This window comes from Chiloscyllium plagiosum, chromosome 1 (assembly GCF_004010195.1).
Source record: "Chiloscyllium plagiosum isolate BGI_BamShark_2017 chromosome 1, ASM401019v2, whole genome shotgun sequence".
NCBI lineage: Eukaryota > Metazoa > Chordata > Chondrichthyes > Orectolobiformes > Hemiscylliidae > Chiloscyllium > Chiloscyllium plagiosum.
Window position 1 is genome coordinate 143,494,500 of NC_057710.1, and position 8,730 is coordinate 143,503,229.

General features: G+C 40.3%; 1 non-coding gene across 1 annotated transcript; it reads right to left on the reverse strand.

The window, feature by feature from the left end:
• Positions 1–1,923: 1,923 nt before the first annotated feature.
• LOC122555973 lies at positions 1,924–2,056 on the reverse strand. The gene has a single exon (XR_006313409.1). It is a non-coding gene; the product is annotated as a U4 spliceosomal RNA (small nuclear RNA).
• Positions 2,057–8,730: the final 6,674 nt, after the last annotated feature.

Genomic DNA, 8,730 nt, shown 5'->3' on the forward strand with positions numbered 1-8,730 from the left:
GCACGACTGACCCCATGTGCAATGTGATCAGGCAGAACCATGCAAGTCATAGGTGGCCTGGAGCTCCAAAGTGTTGAAATGCTGGAGTGATGTGTGTGCTAATCTGAGAACAAGCATAAAGGTATGGTGAGGCAATGACTCGCATTCGAAGAGGTTAGTGGCCATGGAGCATGCTGAGGAGTCTCTCTGAAGAAAAAGTTGCATAATGGTTGGGACAAGGTTCAGCCTCCACCTACCCGTGCTCTGATTCATATGTCGAGAGATTGTGGATCTCGTTTCTGAGTGAAGGATAGGAGATTTGGAAGTGGTGGTATTTTAAAGACATTTAAATGCATGCAAATAAGGGAGCTGCTGTTTCATAGCTTCAGAAGTTGCCATTTATGACTGGATGGAAAAATTGGGAACTTATTTCTCAATGTCAAGAAACAAATTGTTTTCATTCTAACCTTTCTCAATGTTACTCACACCACACTAGGGAGGGAAATATTCTGCCCACTCACCTTGTAATCTTTTTATTGTGATTAGTGCTACGTCCAAGATATTTGTGAAAATCTAACCTGAAATAGTGGAGAAAGTTTCACTGCTCCCTGGCCTTCTCAAACATTGATCTCAATTGTAGGCTCAGGTGACATGAAACCTACACTATGGCCAGAACCAAATATTGTCAAAATGAAAGATTCAAAATTATTCCATAATAGGGCAGAAATAACCTGAAATTGGATGATAAGCCCTTGAATGCTTTGAAAAGTGACATTTAGACATGAAAACCTAAAAAGAAGGAAAAGATGCCGATAATTGGGTCCTCTTTCTCCAGAGGAGGTGTAAAGGTTTTCTGATGCTATCTCAGGGTTTATTGCCACCCTTCTTCAGTCAAAGAATTTGAGAAGGATACATGCAGGTGGACTGCAACAGTGCAAGAAGTCAGCTACCACCACCTTTTCAAAGGTGGACAATAAATGCAGATCAGCCAGCGATTCCTATGTCCTGCAAATGAATATAAAAAACACAGGCAGCCATGTCTGCTGTTGGGGTAAAGAAAAGAAATTTAAACTTAGGACAGGACGTCTTAACCTTAAAAAAAAATTAAGCATCTGAGCATCATAGGCAATGCCAGATTTATTGTACTTTAGCTGGAAAAACGGTGGTAAGCTATTTATTTGAACGTGTTGTAAAAATTGTCCCTCTGTGCTGTGGAGGAGCGTGGCCCAAGATTTTGACCTTATATTAATGTATATGAACACATGAGCAAAGGGTCTGGTTTGAGATTTTAAAGTTTGAAGATTTTCAGGGGTCATGATTTAGCCCTAAAACTTGGTGAGGCAGATTTTGTGCATGGACTGAAAAATGCAAATTTACTGAAAGGGTATGGTATCTACAGCAGACTATTTTGCATATTATTTGGCTATAATTTTGCTACTTATTACAAAATATTCATTTGGTTCCTAAATGCACCATTTATGGATTTCATTCAGTGTCTCAAGTCTATATCTTGACTACTGGGTCATTGATTTGTGATTACAGATGAAGCCCTTCAAGTTTCAAGATAGATCCAGGGTGATAAGGGGAGCATGTTGGAGGAGGTTATAGTTGATGGATGGTGGAGGTGATTTGAAGTTGGGTAAGGTTGGAGACAATGTTTATGGAGGTGGTGGAGCAGTAGGGACAGTTTGGAAGAGGTAATTGTAGCATCACCACAGTATGGAAGCAGGCTATTCAGCCCATCAAATCCATACCGGCCCTCCGAAGAACATCCCATACTCCTACTCTATCCCTGTAACCCTGCATTTCCCATGGCTAATCCACCAAGCCTACAAATCATTCTACACTACGGGCAATTTAGCGTGGCCAATCCGCCTAACCTGCACATCTTTGGACTGTGGGAGGAAACCAGAGCACCCAGAGAAATCGACACATACACAGGGAGAATGTGCAAACTCTGCACAGATAGTCACGTAAAGCTGGAATCAAACTCGGGGTATTGGGAAAAGTTTTCAATAAGCAATAATCGCGCCTCGGTTAAACCTCATCAACTACAATATTGTCACTGCGCAAAGCTGTCTGGTGCTGTGAAGCAGCTGTGCTAACCACTGTGCCTTGTCGGTGAGGGTAGATTGAGGTAGTTGTCATTAAGCTGTTGTGGAAGGGGAGAAACCCATTGCAGAAGTGGCCCCATTATTTCCATGAGCCCAGAGAGGCAATCCGACCTCTCAATCAATGTCTATCATGATAACTCCTCTTTATCTCATCCGCACCAAAATGGACTAGGCATGACACCCAGTGGTGGAATCTTTTGAACACAGATTGACTAAATTGGGAGCATAATCAACAATGTAAAACTTCCTCAACCATTCTGAAAGCAGTGCTCCCCTCGTTTTACCCAGTGGTGCCAATCCTTGCTTTTAATTTTTAGTTCAGGGACTCTGAAAATAATCTTGAAATGCAGAACATTTTCAGAAGGGTGAAGCCATGCATGAAATGGAATTTGTTGAGAAGGGTCCTTGATTCATGGGAATTTGTTTTGTAAATGTTAATGCACGTATAAAACTTGAGACCGGCACAAAACAGGGAGTTTTAGTGACCTGGAGCCAGGATAGGGATTAGACTGGCAGGATTATCTATTGTAACCCCCCCACCCCTGACAACCACCAAATTGTACAACTTGACAGGTGAGACGGCATAATTAGACTGTGTGTCTAGATATTGTAATTAGTTGGGGCCCCTCAGGTCTTTCTGCATGCTTGCTTAAACTGTTGTTATCTTATCTAAATCCTGGTAAGCTACTTTCAGACTGACAGATTACTTAATTGTCAAGAATGTGCTCCATTTTACACTGCAGTGGCTTCGTTGTATTAAGTGCTCTGACATTTATATGTTTATAGTATGGTGCCATTAATATTGATTTTGTACAGGAGATAACTGATGGTAAGGTACAAAATGGTGACAATACTTACTGAACCCACTATTAGCATTTCCCCTAAGGCATGAGAGTATTGTGTTTGCATCATCTGTTATAGAAATGCATCAGACAAACAAAAATTGTTGGCTTTGCTAAGAATCATTTCAGTAGTTAGCTTATTTCAAACAGCCCTGTGAACCCAAAGGAAAAATCTCAATTACAAAAATCAACCATCTGTCATCAATAGCAAAAAGACAGTTCTCTCAACAGTTCCCTGACCCTGGATATCTGTCATTGAATGCACCAGTGGAAAAATAGAGATGTAACCAAAAGAAAACTCTGCTGCTGTCTTTGGTGAATATTCTACCACCAGAAGGAAGTTCAATGTACTGTAGGTGACTGTTTCACCGATGAGCTTTCAGGAAGCCTACCCCATCAAAACAGCCTGGACTGTCCAGCTAAAGAATACCAGGTCCCTGCTTGGACCATCGGGGTGAGGGGGTTCCATTTCCTACCTTTCAGTAGAATGGCAGAGCAGATACAGCTAACTATGCTGTAGCCAATCCTCTGTCAGAATCACTGCAACCCAGGAAGATCTCTACTATTAGCCTTACTCACTCTTTTAATGAGATTGTGTTGTTTTAGTTTTTCTATGCCACAAACAAACAATCAGAATCTCCAATTTAGAATTACAATCCAGATATTTAGCTTCTGATCTGCCTGGTTTCAGATCCATTTTCTTTGCATGCACTTGAACTAATCTGACTGAACTAGATTCTCAAATCAGATTTATTCTCTAAGTTACAACCCATCTCTGGATTCTGCTCCATTAGTAAACAGTAGACTAAATTAAAATGCATTTTTTAATGAAAAGCATTGACTTAATTTTCACATGCATTTGACACAAAAAGAACAAGTACTTGAACAAATACTATTAATTGACTTCAGGTCTTTTACATTAGCAGACTCAGATAAAAATTAAAATTTCCAATTGAGATAGCAATATTAGGAAGGGCGAATAAAAGCTTGTTAGGGGCTCTTCTAGAGGCCCAGGTTCAATTCCCACCCACTTCAGAGATGTGTAATAATATCTCTGAACAGGTTGATTAGAAAATTAGGTTAAACCAAAAAAACCCTTGTTCATACATTAAAGTTTTATACAGTATTTTAAAACTAAAAAAGTAGCAAGCCAAAGATCAGCCCAGTCCTGAAGAAGTCATACAGAATCAAAAAGTTAACTCTGTTTCTCTCTCCACAGATGCTGCCAGATGTGCTGAGTTTCACTGTGCATGTGGAAGATTTTCAGCATCCATAGTTTTTCTGTTAACAAATTATGAAGGTGAGTTTGCAAATCAATTCTGCTGCAGGGTCTCAATAAGGGCTTTGTTGAGATGGCATGTAGGAGAATACAGGTGGTCAGGTCCTTAAGAATGCTTGGTGTTCGACAGACTGCCTCTGCCAAGGAGGATCTATCTGGCTTTACCTTGATACAAGGCTTTGCGCAGCTCAGAAGCCATCCTCTTCTCTGTGGAAGTGATGCCAACTCCACAATAGCACTGTTGGATCTATTTACAATGGTGAGTGCAGTGGCAGGCTCAAAAATATCTTTAAACCAGACCATTATGGGTTAATCATTAAAGGTCAATTGGACAAGACGATGAGCCAATGGATAGGTAAAAACAATGACTGCAGATGCTGGAAACCAGATTCTGGATCAGTGGTGCTGGAAGAGCACAGCAATTCAAGCAGCATCCGACGAGATGAGCTACTGGAGACAAGTGAAAAACAACTTATGTTGGCTGTGGGTAACTGCATGACTTTGATGGTCTGTGGGAACCACTTTTTAATGTTGTTGATACCAGGCTTTCTGGATGGCATTTTCAACTTATTGTTTACACAATGGAGTATCTGGAAAAGTCCTGAAAGTACAACGAAATAGTAATACAGCCAGTCACCAGAATAGTATTCATATCAGGGACACTGTCACAGTTGGTTTGACTTCTACTTGGACTGGGACTGGTGAACTATGTCAGGAACCCAGGGTTCTCCAGACCAGCCATCACAAAGGAGGGTCCCCAATGGGCAAAAGACAGTGAGACTTGTTGTTATTATACATTTTTTGTTTACAAGTATGCTAATTGAGACAACCTAACTTCTGGAGCCTCTTTAATGTACACTTTGTAGTTCAATAGATTCACTCATTAGTTTGCATTTATCTCTATTATATGACATATATTAAGCTGATTAATTTGCTTTATATGAAAGTACATGCGGCTTTTTGTAATACTTTTGATCAGATCACGAACCTATTAGGTACTTTCACCCTAACAATACTGTTATGTTTGGTGAGTGATGTCTCAACTTCCAGGCAGAAGTCATCTATTGGATGATACTTAATGAAGACAACGTGCATCTTGAACACTGGCTGAAAGCCAGCAAGAGCCCCCCAGGTGCCCAACTTTTGGGAATCCCCACTATGTTAAGGTTATTCAAGCACTGAGCTGGCCATTGGGGCACCTTTCCTGGGATCAAGGACCAATTGTAGGTCACCAGCTGTGTGCATTGTCAAACAGCACCATTGGGAGGACAGAGGCTGTTGATGATGGTAATACAAATATTTGAGGCCTATGCTTGTTGATGGACCCATGTCATAGGTCAGTGATGGTCGGGAAGGGGTTGTGGGCAATGTAAGTGAAGGAGGGTGGATTTCTCCACTTTTTCCATATGCTTGATAAGGTATTGATTGTCTTTAAAGTAGAACACCCTGAAAACAAAATGCTTTTTAGCCTGCCTGCACGGTTACTTTTAGTATCATCTAGGGTCCTGAAATAATTATTAAGGGACTTCATTGGCAGCACAGACCTCTCTGCTTTGAACATAGCTGGGATTTTCTCTTTGCATTGTAGTAGAGGGGAGGGGAGCTGTGAGCAAACTGTACAGAGGGCTTCATTAGATTACTAGCCTCAGCCTCATGTTCCTTCTGTGGGCCTATGGTCACATGAGAGCAGCAGACTGCTTCCGAATGAGGGCAGCATGTTTCCTGAGAGCATAATTGGCACTCATTGACAAGCAGCTCTATGGTGTCACAATAGTTGCATGTTGATGGAGTGGTAGCCTTTGTGGTACATGTGCATCTCTCCATTTAAATGTTGGACCCACAGAATCATGTGCATGCAGTGGCTGGCTCTTTTTACTATTGGGAATCCTGGCAAATGAACCATTCATTCCTGCTTTTCACTGCTATGTAATAAGGCTACCCCTTCCCACTTTGTTAAAATCCCATTAATCAGTTTCCATAACAATAAACACTTGACATTGTGTTTTTAAACTGAAACTTACTGAAAACTTCTCAACTGAAAAACGTTTAAATTGCATTTACCCCATGAAAAGTGTCTTCTGATTCTTATTGCTGTGCATTGAGCTGGTTCATTGAAAAGTTGTCTTCTCACATTATTTATTTTGCTCTGAAAAAAAAAAACTCCGGTATTTCTGGAGAAACTGAGCAGGTCTGGCAGCATCTCTGGGGAGAAAGCAGGGTTAACATTTTTAATCCAGTCACTCTTCATCAGAATTTATTTTGCTCTGTTGAAGTGATTGTTTTTGTACCTGTGCTTTTACTATGGTGTCAGCAACCACTATATAAAGTGGCTAGGTCATTAATAATAGAATGCAGAGAGACTGCTGCCAATTTAGATAAAATGGGAATTGTGGCATTTTCCATTTGGCACTAAATGTGTCTTAAGTGGCTTCAGAGACTAACACAGCAAGCAATGAAAGTTTTATCATGACTAGGATTTCATTTTGGATTTAAGGTAACACAATCAAAGATGGAAAAAATAGAGTTCAGTGTTTATTTTGAAACACTTCTAGAAAACTAATCTCCTTGGATGGATGAAGTTATCATTACTGAGTATATACTGCCAGATAATCACAAGGTAGTTATTCTGCTTTTAGCTAATACAAGTGAAACAAATGGATTAGATTTTTTAAAATATTGAACATTTGAAATGGTAGTATCTGACTATCTTGGATTTTCATGATTTGGAGGACCCAGTGTTGGACTGGGATGGAAAAGTTAAAAATTGCCCAACACCAGGTTATATTTCAACAGGTTTATTTGGAAGCACTAGTTTTCAGAATGCTGCCTCTTCATCAGGTAGTTGTCTGATGAAACTACCTGATGAAGGAGCGGCGTTCCGAAAGCTAGTGCTTCCAAGTAAACCTGTTGGACTATAACCTGGTGTTGTGTGATTTTTAACTTTGTACTTTAATGTTGACAATATTTCTACAACTGAGTTCACACTTCCCTGCAGTAAAAAGACATAATTTTCTGAGCCTACATTAATGGATCTTAGACACCGTACTAATTGACTAGCAGTCAGTTAACTATTTTCTGGTGAATCATGCATCTTATGAATCACTGTCAAGATCATCCAAGTATTCTGCTGAAAATAATGACTTGGTGTTGTAAGGAGATGTGATATTTTCCCAGATGACCACTCCTGGTACCCTGTGGTATTTGTCACCTCTATTAATATTTGATACTGGCCCATAATTGTTTGAAGTATTTGGCTGCCACCAATTGTCCTTTGCCTTGGGACATAGTTCTGTGGCCACTCTTCTCCCTCCCTTCGACACCTTGGGATGTCAGTTGATCTACAAATAACTTAGGCCATAAGCAATTTCTTCAAGCATATTATGGCCGCTGGAATTCTGACTGTATTGGAACAGAATTTTCCGCATGACATGGATCCTGCCCCCTCATTCTCACTGCAGTCCCTGAACTTCTCGGTCCAATCTTCAGTGGATCAGAGCATAAGAAGTAAGAACAGGAATAGATTGTATAGCCAGACCTGCCTTTCAAACTGATCACCTATCTCCACTCCGTTTTGCCTACTCTCTTGATTCTCTAAGAAATGTCCTCAATGACTGAGTATCCACATCTCTCTGGAGTAGATAATACCATGGGTTTACAAGCCTATCTATGAAGAAATTTCTCCTTAACTCAATCCCAACTGATCAACTTCTTATCCTGAGATTTTCTCCCCATGCTCTGGGTTCCCTAGCCAGGGGAAAACAATCTGTTGGTGTCTATCTATCATGTAACTTCAGAATCTTGTCTAATTCAGTCAAATTGTCACTTCTATACTCCAAACAATACAGGTCCAATTTACTTGTCCTCTCATCAAAGGTCAACTCTTTCATTCCAGGAGCTGAGCTTCACAGTACTGCCTTCAAAGTGTACACAACAGTCCAGGTGTGGTCTAACCAAAGTGTTAAAAATTACAGTATTACTTTCTTCTTATTGTATGCCAGTCCTCTTGCATTAAAATATCATTTACCATCCTAATTGTATGTTGTAGTTGCATGCAAATTCTATTTCCCTTGTGTGATTACTCCCAACTCCTTCTGCACTTCAACAATTAAATATTTCACACCTTTTGAAATATATTTTCAATTTCAATTCTTGCACCCAATGTGAATGACTTCACACTTTTTGCATTACACATCAGCTGCTGCCTTGTTCCCCCCCCTCATATACCTTCACAAACTCCCTCTGTCCTCCACACTGTTTATCTTTCCATCTTTCATAATGTTAGCAGTTTTGGGATTGATTACTTTTGGTCTCCTCATCTAAGACAGCAAATAGCTGAGGCCCCAGCATTGTTACACCCACCCGGTCACAGCCTACCAGCTTGAAGCTGCCCTGTTTGTCCTGACTCTTTGCTTTCAGCATCCACAATATTTTGCCTTTAGTTGAGTGTAGTTCCCAGTGTTCCCTTCCTTTCTTTATTTAATATCAATATTACATGTCAAGTTTCAATTTACTGAGA